General features: G+C 39.0%; 1 protein-coding gene across 6 annotated transcripts in view; it reads right to left on the bottom strand.

The window, feature by feature from the left end:
• rbms3 (RNA binding motif, single stranded interacting protein) overlaps positions 1–17152 on the bottom strand; it is a 365750-nt gene that overhangs the window by 118336 nt on the left and 230262 nt on the right. The gene's annotated exons all lie outside the window — the stretch shown is intronic.

Genomic DNA, 17152 nt, shown 5'->3' with positions numbered 1-17152 from the left:
CCCCTGCAAGTATCCACAACAGCATGTACAGGACATAGACAAGGCTTTTAAAAATGTACGTAATGTATGCTGTATAATGAAATATTCATAAATGTCAAACTAATTTATAACCCACGTCTCTTTTTTTTTTAAAGCAATGATCAATGATGTGAGTAGTGGAAGGTTTTTAAATGATGCTCCGACCTGTAGAATGGCAATAATCGGATTCAAGCTCCACAACATAATATAAAAGCCTGTTGAATTCATCCCGATTACCATCGTCCATCTCACGTCTATTAAACTTTATGGAATTATAACATTAATAAAGGAAAATGCTCCATTAGTCTAAGAGTAGCGATGGTGGAGCGGCCAAGTTTTTCCCTCCTAACCTTCAAAAACTGGCAACGGGCCAAAATATGAGGAAAAATAAGGACAAGAAGTCGAAGTAAATTCTGTCATTCTGCAGATAATTACACCATAGTATGAATCCACCCAGAAAAAAGGCTTCAAGTTTAAATGACAACGTAAAAATGTCAGCTAATAATCTTTATTAGCCTATCTTGTGGCACTTATGCAGCCTAGCAATCAATACACAACACTAGCTGGGTTTCCATTACAGATTTTTTTCAAAATAAAAGCGATATTTCTCTATGTCGACAAAGCATAATTGCGCTGGAGCCTCGTAACCGTGAAATCTCGTCCTGTGAGACTTCGCTGCAGAAAGACGGACGCTCCAAACCTCCTAATAACACTCTGTATTCCTTTGTTGTTTCACTTCTAATGTGGCACTAATAATTTTAAAGTCTAATACTAAGAAATGTATTGATCTCCTCTACTGTTTACACGTACCGCGCCATGTTTACTCGGAAAGCAGTAGTCATGTGACCAGGTACCTCACGTCATGTATGTCACGTTCTGTGACGGGTATTTGCGGAAAAAGTGTTGCCATAGTGCTTTTACGACAAGTTTCAATATTGAAACGCCTGAAATTCCTCCTCATGAAAGCATGAAACATTTTCTCTGTGTTGTCAGTGGAGATGGAGGTTAAGAAGGAGGAGAGGAAGTATCTTTACCAACATCCTGCCTCCATTTCTCCATCTGTCAGTAGAGAGGAGTGGTCCCTCATCAGATTAATTAGCCGTCTTATCCGACAGGACATGTTTGATCTGATTAAAACCTTTGGGAGGAAGTCGGGGGCCCAAAGATTACAGCGTTGTTCTCCTTTAACCAGGATCTTCAGTCACATGTGGGCGCTTCACAAGGTGTGAAAACAGGCTCACAAGTTCCAATTTTTGAATACATGAGGCTTAATTTAAACTGCCTGTAAAAATCTAATGAAAAGACATTACTTTTCTGTTAAGGCATTTAAACATGCAATGCCTTAAAAGTTTAATTATTAATTTTTTTAGGGATTATGGCAGAAAAAGGATTGCAAAGAAGAGAGTCGGTCTGGATCAAAGGAAAGATTGACTGACTCACTCATTAGGCTAAGACAGGGATACTAGAGCTTATACAAGTCTGCCTTCTGCTTAGTGAAAAACACTAAGCGTGTAGCCGTGCACGTGGTGGCACAGAATGGGAAGCGGTAACACACGGACGACGTACAAGGCTAAAGCGGGGGCCTACATTTGCAGAGTAGGGGGGTTGGATTATCACAGGGAGGCCTCGTCAATGCTCGGCTGCCTCACTAAGTTCTCCCTTTGATGACGTTCCGCACCGCAAAGCCTTAAACACCCAGATGAGAAGGTTACAGAGCGCGCTGTAAATTGGAGAATTCTGACAGGAGGTGAGATGGGCCGGCCTGTTCCATGAGGAGATTTAATTTTCTTTTTAATGTCAGCGTTTGTACACCCTCTGCTTGTCAGGCTTTGAATGAAACTGTAATGGAGTTGTGTGTTGGTGTGTGTGTGTGTGTGTGTACCCGTGCGTATCCTATATCAGATTAACTATGCATGTGTATTTGTAACATTAGATACGCACGTGTGCACTTATTGCTATATATATATTTATTTCTAAACACTGTTAGCACTGTGTGTGTGTGTGTGTGTGTGTGTGTGTGTGTGTGTGTGTGTGTGTGTGTGTGTGTGTGTGTGTGTGTGTGTGTGTGTGTGTGTGTGTGTGTGTGTGTGTGTGTGTGTGTGTGTGTGTGTGTGTGTGTGTGTGTGTGTGTGCGTGTGTGTGATGGCTGCTTGAGTCTGTCTCCCTTGGCATTGACCAGTGTTGTAGAAGGTTAATGGAAAGGCTCCAGGCAGCGCTTGGGCTTTGATGAGCATAATTCCTTCACCTTGCCACCAGGAGGACAGGAGAGATCCGACTGTGTGTGTGACAGGAGGGAGCGGGGGTGGACGACGTGTCATTTCCAGCTGACGGATGGCCCCCTCGCTAGAGCTGACAGCCCCGTAGCAGTTATTTCATTTCAACACCCTGCTCTGTTTACCTCGCTGTAATTTTCTGAGAACATTACTATGCTCCAGGGGTGTGGGGGGGGGGGGGGGTATTAGTCAAGATCTGGGTTGTGGAATAAAAAGAGAAGAGTGAAGCCTCACATCAAACGCAAAAGGTTAACAGATTAAAAAAGCTAAGCAAAAGCATGAAAAACAACTGACATAACAGCCAGATATGGCACATTAAAGAACGCTATTCTTCGCCTTCTGACAGCGCTGGAGGATACAGACACATCAGGCACCGCTCGTTCCACCTTTGGGAAACATAACTCTCGACTGGAGGCACTGCAATGAACACCATTTAGAGGCTTTGCATCTGCCACTCTCACTTCATTGTCTCTCTTCTAATATCGCTCACATTCTTTCACCTTGTTGTCTCTTCCCTACCTTGTTTTTCAATCTTCCCCTCGTTCCAACATTACCACTGCCAAGCTTCTCCGTCTGCATCCCTAGCATGAAGCTCAGTTTAGAGTTTAAAGCGGTGGTCACCAACACGGTGCCCGCGGGCACCAGGTAGCCTGCATGGACCACAAGAGGGTCCTTCAGGTCTGTTCTTACAGGAGCACTAGTAAGCATTGAGCTAAAATGTGATTTACTTGCCAGGTTTCAAGCTCACAAAGAAAAACACAGGTGACAGTAAATTACTTACTGCTGCACTTAACAAGTGTTTTTATAAAATGAACATCTTTATATGTGTATTTTCACTGAAACATTGCAGATATAATTGTATTAAAGAAGCTGCAAATTGTTATGAGATGCAATTGTTAAATTGTACAAATGTTACATGTTTTACGATTAGTAGGAATATAAGAACAACAACTTATTATGCAATTTAATAAAAAAAAGTGTTGCATGTTGAATTTTTCCTACCTTTTTACATATTTAATATGTAAAAAGGTATCAATCCCTTCGGATTACTCAGTACGATTGAAGTGGCTCCCGGTTTCAGAAAGTTTGGTGACCCCTGAATTAAATGTATAATATTTATGTGAAATAATTCTCCATCCATCAAACTAAAGAATCCACCGACGTGTGCACGATTGTGTTGTGTTGTAATGAACTGTCAATCCTAAATATAACTCCTTTTGTCACTTTCCCAGGTGTACTGTAGTGGCCTGTTGTGTAATTAAGCAGCTGCCTGGAGAAGGACAATTAAAGCGGAGGACAATGGCTTATGTGATGACTTGTGGAAAAAAATGCAAGAAGGCAGCAGTTGCTGTTTCGGCTGCTGTGGGGATGCGTTCGTTGACAACTTTGCAGATGCCAGAGGAAGCGTTGCTGTTGTTTTGTATATGGTTTGTAAATCTGACTCAGACATTGTTATGACAGACTGAGTCTGCAGTATGCATTCACCAGACTGAGGAAGTGTGCGAGACAAAGAAGGCGGAAAAGAGAAGCATGTATGTGTAAAAAGCTGGAGTTTAACTTGTAAAACGTGGGTATTGAGAGAGAGAGAGAACGGTAGCACCATAGACGTACTTTCATTACAAACAACACACTACGTAAATCAGACAACTCGCCGCCCTTTGATGAGTAATTTCCAATATTTTCCGTTCATATTATTGTGTCTGATTTCTTTCTAAAGAGTTCATTGTCTATCGCAGTGGTTCTCAAACTTGTTTGGCTGATGTACCCCCATTCTATTATTTCTGAATCAAAGTACCCCCTTTTTGTCCAGCTACAACATTTTGCCCAAAATACTGTAAAAAATAAATGCATAACGAGGGAGTGAATGACTGTAACTTTGTAAAGAAAGTGGAATGAAACAGAGAGGGTGACCATGACCCACTCTAGCCAAATCATTGTCGTCGTGTCCTTGGGCAAGGCACTTTACCCAAATTGCGCAGTATGAATGTGGTGTGTGATGATGTTGGTGGTGGTCGGGACTGATAGCGCACTATGGCAGCCTCTCTTCTGTAAGTCTGTCACAGGGCAGCTGTGGCTACAATAGTAGCTTACCACCACTGCGTGTGGAGTGAAAGAATAACGCACATCAATGTAAAGTGCTTTGAGAGTCTGTGAAAAAGCGCTATATAAAATCCAATGCATTATTATCATTATTATTAGTATTTAAAGCCTCCTGAATAGATTAATTTCTACAGTTTTTATCATTTCTGGTGGGAGATGACAGTGTATTTTCAGTTCATGGTCATGATATTAATTTTTAACCAAAAATACACATTTTAGTACAGATTCAATATTTTTCATGCTTTTATTTACTAATTTTCCACTCTCTCTCAAGTATCCCCTGAAGGGTTAGGGTTGGCATTGTGCACTCCTAGGGGTACACGTACCCCCATTTGAGAAACACTGGTCTATCAAGTGCTTCCATAAGAAGCTTTTCTGTAGTTTCCATTACAGATAAAAACGACATTTCTAAATGTCGACAAAGTATAACTGTGCTTTGAACGTGTTTCCATTGAACGTTGTTTTGGGGAGGAGCCTCTGAACTCACGTAAAATCTCATTCCACGAGACTTTGCTGCAGAAGACGGATGCTCCAAACTTCCTTATAACACTCCGTATTCCTTTGTTGTTTCACGTCTAATGTGGCACTAATCATTTTTAAGTCTAATGCTAAGAAATGTCCCGGTCTCCTCTTCTGTCCACACGTACCGCACCATGTTTACTCGGAGAGCAGTGGTCATGTGACCAGGTATGTCACACGTTTCAATATGCAAACGTCTGTAATACCTCCTTATGAAAGCGAAAGAACTTTTTTGCAATATTTGAGCGTTTTTTTCCTAAATTCAGGTGTTTCCATTACCAGTTTTTATTGCGCTATTTAGATTTTGCGCATTTCCAATGGTAACGGAAACCCAGCTTGTGACTCTAAAACATTTTCAACCTTAAGAATTCACAGTGCATCTTATCATCCAATAATGTCAGTACAGTCAGGCACACAACTACACACATGCAAAATATGTGAGAACATTCTTTAATAGAATTATTAAGTGTCTAATAAACAGTGTTGTGTAAATATCTGCAGCATTCTTTCCCAGTTATAATGATGTCAGGTTGAAATCGTAGCCCCAAAAGAAGCTGCATGTATTTATTTATATACTTATTTTTTTAAATCAAAGTCTGACACTACAGATGGTGAAAGGGCTTCGTGTCAGGCTGACGCACAAACACGACGACACATGCACACGCACTACACACTTTTGTATCAACATTTCTAAATGCGCTGATCACAGAACAGCATGGTATGACGTGAAGCAAAGACAACACAAGCGCAAGCTAGTACCATGTGAGGGCCTTCTGCTGCTCAGTGGGGGGGGGCTCACGAAAATCCCCCATTTCTCATTCAAACCTTATGTTGGCAACAAATAATAAAAGGCTGGAAGGCAGAGGGATTTGTGCCATCACCAGGGGCATCACATTTACTGTGATTACCATATGATGTGAACAGTAAAGCTGCAAACACACAACAGTGAAGATCACAAACACCCCCATTGGCAAACTGTGTTTCTAGGCATGTGCACAAGTAGGCTTAGCAATAACTTGACAAATATCTTACTTCAACAAAAATGACATATCACAATGAACAATTTAGCATTGTTTTTAGTAGCTATATATATATATATATATATATATATATATATATATACTGTATATATGCCTATTCTACACAACAACAACATCTACAGTAGTTTCATTGATTTGGTTTTTGGTAAAACCAGCTTTCCTTTTTTAGCAAGAGGTAATCTGCAAAGGTAAGGCTGTGCAAATAACAAAAATGTGATTATTACACTCAACAATTACAAAAATGACATGATTTTTCAGATATCTACAAAGAACAAAGCTTGGCACACATGAGAAAAAAACGATTATTAATACTAACTTTGAGTGAACATACTTTTATTTTTTATTTATGTTTAAAGAATATGTTTTACATTGTTTTGTACAAAAAATAAACCACTTTTTGGTTGACAAACAATCATATCAATCATCGTGATTTCAATTATGCCTAAAATAATCGTGATTATCATTTTTTTCTATAATCGAGCAGCCCTATGAAGAGGTAACGCTTCCAGGACAATATGTTTATAGGAAAAACAGCGCTAAAACAATTAGCACTACAGCCTCAAAGCTATAACACTGGGTTTGATTGCTAAGGTCGACGTGGGGACATTTGTGCGTGTGTGTGTGTATGGTGTCAGTTTACTCCATGTATTCTAGTTTCTTCAAGCATCAAAACATGTCAGCTAGTCCAACGAGCTCGTCCTAATGCGCTACAAGTCACAGCGACCTGCTAACATGTTGCTTTGTACAATGAACATCATGTCATGTTTCTGGCTCTTTAGCCTATTTCTCACAGTCAGTGAGCTACAACCAGCATCTCATCATCTAAAGATGGTGGTAGCCCACATGGACCACGTGAGGTGCCCTCTGGTCACCAATGAGCTCCATCTAAAATCTGATTTACTTTCCAGGATTCAAACTGACAAAGATAAATACAAACAACAGATGGAAATTAGTACTTTGTAGAATTAAATACTGTTAATAAGGTTTTAAATGTTTATTTTCGCTGAAACATTGGGACAAATGTTTTTAAGTGTTGCAGAGTTTTGGTGTATGGTCATATATAATATATAGCTTCAAAAAATGTGACAATTATTAAATATGAAGGTTATTTGTTAGTGGCTAGTAAAAAAAAAAAGTAAAAATGATTTTCTATGAAATGTGATGAAAATGAAGCTATTGCATAAATTAGGAGAAATACAGTGTTTCATGTTAAAACCTCAACATTTCTGACCTTTTTGAGTTACTGCTAGCCTAACTTATTATCTTACCCTCTAATTAAAGTGAAACTGTGAAATTTTAGTATTTAGGAAGTGCTTTTTGGTGACCTCTGATCTACAGCGATTATCTGCTTCCTGTGTTTCATATTAAATGTATCTGCTGTGATTCCGTGCTTGCCTCTAGAGCCTGGACCTGTATTTAAACACTTATTCATAATCTCTCAGCTTTGATCCTCTTTCTTCCTTCACACAATGATTGATATTAAGAGGCAGTGTTAACCACAATTACATTTTCCCAAATGAGTGAATCCTTAATTATTGTAAAAGCTGGAAACAGAAAATATTTAAGCTGATCTATTATTGGGTGCACACATCATTGATCAACCAACAGGATTTACCATTCATCAACACAGGCTGAGGAAACGCCACATGTGCCACATGAGGCCCTCTGTCTGATTTTATGTGGCCCCCAAAGTAAATGTACAAAATGACTGAAAAATACACAAAACAAGAAATACATTAAAATAAATAAAAAGAATTACAACATTGCAGGAAAATACAGTGAAAGACACGAGGAAAAACATAGAAATGTTTCCAAAAACATACAAAACTACGACAAAAATGAACAAAACGACAACATTAATACACAAAATTACTCATTAAAATATACAAAAAATGACAACAAAAGTACACAAAAAGCCAAGAAAAACACAAAAGATGACTCTGCAAACTCACAGTGTTAACAAACAAGCAAAATGACAAAATAAATACACAAAAATTACTGAAAAAAAATGCAAAATGGCAGCACAAATACAGAATGACTCCAAAAAACATATATTTTACAAAAAAAATACACAAAAGGACTACAGAAATGCAAAATATGCCTCACAATGAGCCAGACAACAATAAACATACACAAAATGACAGAAAAACACACAGAATTACGATAAAAACTGTTTTATTTCCTGTATTAAAGCTCAGATAGCTCATTATTTTAAATGCTGACATGAATGTTGATCATGTGACCCTCTGATCAAACAAACACATTTTTGTGGCTCCGCTGTGATAAAAGTGACCGACCACTGCTGTAAGGTTTTAAATCACCTTGCTCACTGAGCTTTCTATTTTGCAGGAATACATTATTGCCCGACTACATGAAAGTTTTACAAATGACTTAACATTGCTGCAAAGCACGCATTAATATGTCACGTTTTGCAGCTGCAGAACTCTTCCCATGGGCGCAATCCAAGCCAATGACAGCAGAGAGAGTCCTCGCACCCAAAGGCCCAGAGCTGCTTAGTTTGGTTTTAAGATCAGCACACATTTACTCATTGTGTGTAATATACAGAATCACTCTCAATGCTTTTGTGCAGCATGGTGGATGTTGAATAAAAAACAAATAGACACTAACGAGGGCCACGTTGAGCTCTAAACCAACACAACGGCAAACACACATTGTCAATCTTTGTCCCATTACTGCTTAAGGGAAAAGGCTTTTCTCGCTCCTCAGTATCATGCTGGGATGATAGATGCTATATAAGAAACAAAAGTGGGTGATATTTTTTGAAGACTTTGCTTACACAGAGGTGGGATTTTGTTTTTACAAAGATATTGGATTGCTCTCTGCTGGCATTGCTTGTAAAAAAATATAAAATAATAAAACAAAAAAACTAGGACAACACTGGCTTTGTGTCATTTAATAACCATTCTCTATTAAACTAAATTGGACATAGTAAAAAAAATTAAAAGAAAAATAGAAGAACATTAGGAAGGTGGTAAAAACTATAGTCAGGGTATGGTTGTTGTGATGTGGTTTTTTTGTGTTGTTGATACGTCCTAAACAATATATGATAAGGTTTTAGTTATTCAGACAAGGAAATGTTATCTCTTGACATGTTTCTACTGTCAACTGCCAGTCTTCCTCAGAGGTGATTGTACTGATGTATCCCTACGAGTTCTCTCATAAGGAAAACATCAACGCATCTTCTGATTGCTTTCATGTGTCCTTATGAATTATTTCTGTGCAGATTAACATTATACTGTATTTAAAAAAACAAAGACATAATTAACTGAACCTGGACTGTTTTTTATCCCGGTTGGTGTGACGCACCTTATGTTTCTGAAAGTTAAATTGAGTATTTGTTCTCCTTTGGCCTTTTCACATCACTCAGTGTTGGGAAATAGAGAAAGAGATGATATCAGTTGGTTGTGATGATAACTGACTGGTTGTTTCCTCTATCCTAAACACTAGACGGCCCTGACCGGACCTTTACCTGATTCACTGTGATAGTCATGAGTCTGTCTGCTTTTTGTGGACTTTGCGGTCAGATCTGTGTTCCCAAATCTTCAGCATTAATGATTGATTCTGCAGAGACGAGAGATTTGGTACAACTCCCTCCCCCAGGAGAATAAAACCCTATTTTCATTGGATGGGCCTGCTAGAGGTAATCATGGTCTAGACTAGACTTAGAAAGTAACTTGTTCTCAATATTCACTCCTGCCCAACATTGAGTTAAGCCATTTCAAATATTGTATTCTAAGTCAGAAAGCAGCCAAATGGATGGAGAAGAGATTGTTCCAATAAAGAAAAGCAGGTTCCCACAGATGAAATCGACATTGTCTTTAAGTCCTGTTTGCTGATTAGGCTAGTACCCAATCTGTCTGGTTGATAGCCATTCAACGTCTTGTAGTGAAAACCCCGAAATGCAATGACCCACGTTTCAAAGATCAGTCATTGTTATTTTGACATCAGTAACATTAAAAAGTTCATTATCATATCTATTATCTCATAGAGGAAGTTTAATATCTCATCAAGCAGCCGATCATATCTCCTTTGTTGAGGAACATTAGAGGAATCCCACCTTCACTTTGCAAAAACAGACATAACAATGCTGAATTATGTCTGCCATCAATGTCATGGTTCATACATTTTGAGGCTGGGTTAATGTGAATTTAAATGGGTCGATGTGCGCTCCACCCGCTTAATCACGACCCCCTGATTTGATTTTGTATCTCCTTCAGTGAGCTAATATTCCAGAGATTAAAATTTCATGTGGAGCCCATATCAAAAAATCCATTATTACCACAGAGACGGCAATGCCCGCCTTACCCAGGAGCCCCACCACCTAAAGAAATGCGCTTTTATCTCCACAATAGTGGTCTGGTGCACGTGCACGCAAAGGTAGATTTTGGGACTTTTTCCCTAAAGACTTTCTTAGACATTTGTTCTTCTGTTGTATAATTATTGACAACCTTTGATAAGCCTTGTGACGTTCTGTTCCCAGCCTACAGTAGCTACTGCAGCTCAACAGTACTTACAAATGTCCTTCTGGATTCTTAATACATTTTCCTCCCTGTAACCTTCACATTTTTCTATTATAGTATATGCAACAAAAGCTTATTGTGTTGTCATCAGAATAAATGTGGTTTTCTTCTCTAATGCATCATTCATGTAATTATTTGTGAGACTACATTCATCCTGGCTGACATCATGTGGAGGCGGAGAGTGGTGGCAAAGGATTATGGGTTTGGAGTAGAAGGATGGTTAACAGTTAGGGACAGTTGTGGTCGCAAGTTTGAAATTGATGAATAATTTGGTGAATAAGGCAGATAATCTATGAATTCTAGATTTTTTTTTTCTGATGTGCATTTATTTTTACTGATTGATTGAAGTTAAAGCGCCTTCTATATGTTTAACCAGCAACAACTTCTCTATCCGTTTAATTGAAACAGATTTCCTGATCATTCAGTGAATAACTGACATGGGAAATACTTTTTTTTTTTTTTTTTAAATATATATATATGCTGCTCTTTCTAGTTTCTGTCTAATTATCACCCGGGGTTCAATAAAGCATTTTCTGATTCTGATTCTTTGTCTGACTACAACAACCATAGAGCATAATGATAGAATGAATGAGTGATAACACACATTTTAAATGATCTAATTTTGCAAATAAGTGAAATGAAAGGGTATTTAGCGTCACCTGAATAGATTTATTTCTATAGTTTTTACCATTTCTGGTCATCTCACACCTGGTGGGGGATCAAAACTCACTCTTGTATTTTCAGTTCATGTTCTAATCAAGATTATTTCCATCTTCATTATTATGATTATGATTTTTAAAGCTAGGGTAGGTAATTTTCTCCAGATACACTTTTTAAGTTTTTGGTTGAAATTGTCTTTATGTCCTGACAGAAATTAAGATCTTATGTGCTCTGAAAAAGCAGCTGTAAACCTGTAACAACTTCGACCAATGGAAAAAAAAAAACTGTTTTTTTTAACCAATCACGTCTTCCTGTCTCCCTGCTCGTTCTCGACCCCTCGCATGCACAAGCTCACGCTGAAAGCGCATCACTGCTGACATACATAATGGTAAAATTTATTGTTTACTTACTGCTGAATGAGACAGCAAAGTTTCTACACAATACAAGTAATGAGCTGAGCTCCTCTTCTGCAGCAGCTGTGCACATGCATGTGAGTGTGACGGAGCACAGAGGGGAGGGGGTTAAAGGCGGAGCCATCAGGGAGGCTACATTCAAAATCATGCGAGCTTTTGTAAATCACCTACCCTACCTTTAAGTAAAAATTATAATACCACATGTTTTTAATGCTTTCTTTGGTTATTTTCCACTCACCCTCTCTCTCAAGTATCCCCTGTAGTTCCATCGTGTACCCCTATTCAGAAACACTGACATATATAATAAAACATGTCATGTCGGAGTTGATTCAAGATTTAAGTAAGATGGCAGGTCCTTAGAGTAAACATATTACAAATGACCAATAACAAGCAGCATGTTCATCTCTTTAACGTTAACATCTGGTGCTAGATGAGCTGAGCGATATGGACCAAAATTCATTTCTCAATATTTTTTCCCAAAATGTCGATATACGATATAAATCTCAATCATTTTAAATGAAATAAAGTCTTACCAGAAAGGCAATTTTGGGTTAAATTTGGTAATTCAAAATGCCACACAGGTACATTTATTAACTAACAGCTGCACAATATGTGTTACTGTAGTCTTTTTCTCCAATAAGGGACAGCACGTGTGAGTGAGTTGCGTAGTGTGGCTTGTTCAGGGGAAGGTCTGGGTTAGGACGCACTCAGAAATCCATATAACTGTGCTTTTCATGTTGTTCTGAGAAGTACTGAAAACAGTGACTCCTAAAATTAGTATTTTAAAACAAAATAAGCTATATATATATCTATATCGCAGATATTGTATTTTTCTATATCGTCAAAATAGAAAACTCAATATATCTTGAATCTCTATATATTGCCCAGCTCTAGGTGCGAGCATGACAAAAAAATGTACGCTAGGACACTGTTTTAGATCACAAGATGCAGGAGGTTGACCTCTGCCCAATGTTTGTCAAACATACCACGACCTTCACTTTACCGAGGGCGTGTCAGTGAAGCACACTTTATCTGACCAATCACAGATACTTTCATCAGGGTTTAACCACACCATGAAATAGTCAAAGATGTTAAGTGCAGAGGTCAAATGAGCCGTGGCAGTGAGTGCTAAGTGACCTCAACAGGGTGCACCGGTCTCGTGAGAATTATTATCAGCCGACCCACGTTGAGTGAGGCTCAGAGTTCATGGGTGAAGAGTCATGTGCGTGCACTTTAATGCATCAAGGACTCAAGTTGAAAAACACAAGCGCAAAAGCATATGAATGCAGTCAGGGGTGTTTTTGAAAGTGGTTCGAAATGGAGGCACATAAACATGTTGATAAGTCAGTGTCACCATTAAAATGACACCCACAATGTGTGAGCCTTTCACCGGAGTGTTGCAGCATCATCTGAACACTGGAGAGTGACAATCTCTTTGTTTTCCTCCACACTCCATCACCCCGCTCTCTAAATGGAAGCACAATGCAATTTTCACTTATGAATATACTGCAAAGTAAATAGCATATGCTGTTCGCCTACTCCACAAGCACACCCTGAATAACTAGCCTGGGTCATGGACTCATTTGTTATTCCTTAATGTGCCACTACTCACCGGGGAACACTAAGGCTGCCGACGTGAAACTACCCGATGTGAGATGTGAGCATCGTATGTCTAACTGCAAGAGAAATACTTTGCCTAAGCTCCGTCACATTCAGCGGAGATATGAAAACACAGCAGAGGTGAGAAGCGTGGAAATATTGAAATATATATTAAAGAATTATTTCTCAATGGAAAACAGTAACAACAAAAGTAATAAAAAAGCAATAATGGAGGTGTTGTGTGGGGGAAAACCACTCAGAACAAATCAACATTTATGTGACATCCATCAGACTCAGTGCCGGAGCTGATGCAATGATTTTCAATTACAAAGCCCAGATAAGGCATTTTAGGTCCTTTTCAAATGCGCAGAAAATAGGATTTCGAAAGACCTTTACAAATGGATTACATTTTCATTATCAACGATTTCTAAATAAATCATTGCTCTTTCATCGATACAGTAATTTTAAGATTATTGTCAGCTTTATAAAATCGCTGAAAGAACACCCAAAAACATATTCCTAATTACATAAATATGTTAAACAGCCCGAAATATATTTATTTATAACTAGAAAAGCAAACGGAGAGCGCCACCGAGCAGCTCATTTCTACCCATATTGTAGTTTCCACTCTATGTTGTAGTCCTACATTGACTTTATATACACTATTAGATTTATTGATAATCAAAACATACCTTTGGCATTTGAAAGAACAATGATATTATTAATTGTCAAAAAACCTTGTTACAAATCATGCTCTGTGAGGGCCAGTTATATTTTTGTTCTTCTTTTTCTACATGGAACACTGAAAACATCATCAGCGAAGCATCAACAAGAAGTTCCACAGTGTGGATGGGAAAATGAATGGGATATACTGTATATATACAGCATATATATTTTTTTTCTTTTGGTAGCCAAAACATTTTCCTGAAACGTAACAATGCTCTGAATTATTAGAATGTTGGCCTGCAAGCAATTCCTTTTAGCCCGCTAAATAATTTAAAAAAATATAGAAATTAAAGTAATACAGTACAGTAATTTATAAGAAAAAAATCTAAAGCTGATTTTAAAGGATTGTTCAAGGCAGTGGAACATGTTTATGTTGTGGGTCTGTTGTGTCCCAGTTTTTTGAATTTATATTGTATGACATGTATTTGAAGACATTTAGATGTTTCATAATTTTATGAAATTTTTATTTTCAATTTCAAACTACTTTAAGTGTTTATTATTGGCATATATAATTTCAGACACTGCCATTCATCTTCAGCTCTTCAATGAAAAGAGTTTGGGCACCCCTGCTCTATGTATTTTGATCTATCAGTTAACATCGGGTAGAATTGGAAAAAATACTTTTTCTCTATGTATATGTACTTTATTCTCCAAAGAAGAGATGCAATGGATAAAAAAATCTCTGAAATGTAAGAAGATATAAACCATTTGACCTGAGAATGTGAAGAAGAAAAAGTCAAATGGATACAATAAGATTGTGTCTCTACTTTTTTGATTTTCACCTCTGAATCCATGATGGACAGTGTTGAGGCATGGAGCTGAAATGTGATATTTGCTGAAGTAGAATCAATGTCTAAAGGCAGAGGCTCAAAGGGAGTCAGAGTCAGAGAGAGAAATGTGTTTACTAGCACCAAACGGGTCGTTAAAACAGGGCAGTACGACATCTCTGGCATACCGTCTTCGACTGGAAAAACCATCACAAAGCACTCACCGTGCCTTTCCGGTTAATGATTTAAACATTGCGAAGGTTGAGGAGACTCCTGGTTTCGAACATGACATCAGACAGGGCGGAGGGATTTATTTTAAGACGTCCTTTAACAAACCAAACCAAGGGGATTAATGATGGTCACGTCATAGTGTGATTAACAACTCCCATGTCCGTCCTTTAGCGTGACCTTGTAAGGTATATGTGTGAATGCTGTGGTTACCGACAAACAGGTGTTGGCTAAAATCTTTACTGCTGTGCTGGTTGGTTTGCTTTCATGTTGTTGTTGTTGTTGTTGTTGCCATTGAAGTGACCTTAAAGACGTTTGTCTTTGTTTTACATTCCAGCTGTCTGCAGAGTAAAGGCTCACCCTACTCTCCTCGCCTTCTCTCGACTTTTCTGTCTCAGTCTCTCGCCCTGCTCTCACTCACAACAATGGTTGCTATAATTAGACTAATTGGAATCAGATGATGCTGGCTTAATTGGAAAAGAATGCAGACGGGGCTATGGGGCTTTTCCGCACGGGAAAATCAGCTGGGGAACGACAGCAGGCGAGTAATCAGGCTTTGCTTTCTATTGCATTGACTTCAACTAAATCAGTTGCGTTCAACATACAAACAAACCATCATCACCCATTAAGTTGAAAAGCTATCATATGTTTGTATCAATTTGTAACAATGTATTATGATTTTTTTTTAAGTGTTTATTTTGTATTTATTTATTTAGGTAGGGACAGTACGTCAGATTATAGCCATAAGCTAATTTCCAACTGATAGAAAAAATTCACACGTAACATTAAGACAAGGCGAGTCACTAAACAATATACAACAGGATTACATACAGGACAAGGAACAGAGGGATCATAAAATACAGTAACTTCACATTTAAATGGAACACTGGGATCACAACAACTACACTATCAATGAAATAGACAGGATAGAGGGCAGGGTGAAGGAGAAATGGGGAAAGACAAGGGATAGGGCAAAGAAAAGGACGGGGGAGGACAGAGAACCAAGTAGACAAGGGGGGTATGATTTGTGGGGGGAATTGAGCTTTAAAAAGGGAACATTCTTCACTACTTTGAAAAGCATGTACGTCTAAGTTTGTTGGGTATCCCTTTGGAACAGTTTTAATATTAAACTTAAAAGTTGTCACAACATAAAGAAATGTAATTTTGGACTAGAATGGAATGGGTAGGTGGACAGGTGGATGTTGATGTTCTGTAATGGAACGTTCACACCAAATGCGTTTCGGGCGTCAAAATCGTGCCTCACGCCCGTAGTTGGACGCTTGTGCTCATTGAATCAGTACGCTTGTCACCAACGTCGAAGATGCTCGGGACGCATGTCCAAACAAGATGGGAAGGGAGCGCGTCGAGGGGAGGGGCTTCTATGTTGTCGGTGGCGTTCATACAATGGATGATATTGTGGCGATCAGTTACGTTCATGATTCACCCAGTGACTGTGAAGTGGTGGGAACATTGTGGTGTTTCCGGTCAGATGTATTTTGGTGTGACTCAGTGTGTGCACTGTGATGTCAGAGGGCTATAGAGAAGTGTGGTTGAATGGAGAATAAAGTTTGGAGTTCCTTGCTGAACACGCTGCCTCCGACTCCCGTTCATCGGCTCTACATTATCAAGTTTCTGGATTCACCAGCGCTGCGCTCGGACGAGAGTCTCTTTCAGCGCTACTTCCGTCTCTCCCGTGCCCAGTTTGACAACCTGCTGACCAGCATCGGCGTTCGCATCTCCTACCAGGACACCAACTACAGCCGCTCTATTCCAGCAGAAGAGTGCCTGTTCATCTGTCTCCGACTCCGGTCAGTGTTTTTTCTTTCTTCATTATTCTGAATGGGTTGGGGAACGCTCCTGATGGGTCGACGCGCCGCGATATGCCCCAAAAGTTCAACAATCCCAACTCCAGCGTCGGCTGCGGTGGAGGCGCTGGACGCACGTTAACGGCTTGAAATCTCAAAACTCACAGCGTTCGCAGCGCAAAAAGCTTCAAAACGCGCCACACAGGAGGCACGGGACACGCAGCGGGACCTCTGACGCTCCCTAGAAGCGCGTCCACCATATATTGTCTATGTAAATCTGATGCTGTTAACGCTTTGGATGCGTTTGGTGTGAACGTGCCACAAAAATAGGCAGGCCTACGACTGCTTGTTTTTGTTTATATTTGCGTGTATTTTCTTGTGTATTTATATATATATGTACTGTATATATAACGCATTTGCGCAAATGTCCGATTTCTTTTGTTTCTTTGTGAAATAGCTTGGA

Source organism: Gouania willdenowi, chromosome 11 (assembly GCF_900634775.1).
Source record: "Gouania willdenowi chromosome 11, fGouWil2.1, whole genome shotgun sequence".
NCBI lineage: Eukaryota > Metazoa > Chordata > Actinopteri > Blenniiformes > Gobiesocidae > Gouania > Gouania willdenowi.
Note: the sequence above shows the minus strand (reverse complement) of the source record. Positions and strands in the feature narration are given on the sequence as shown.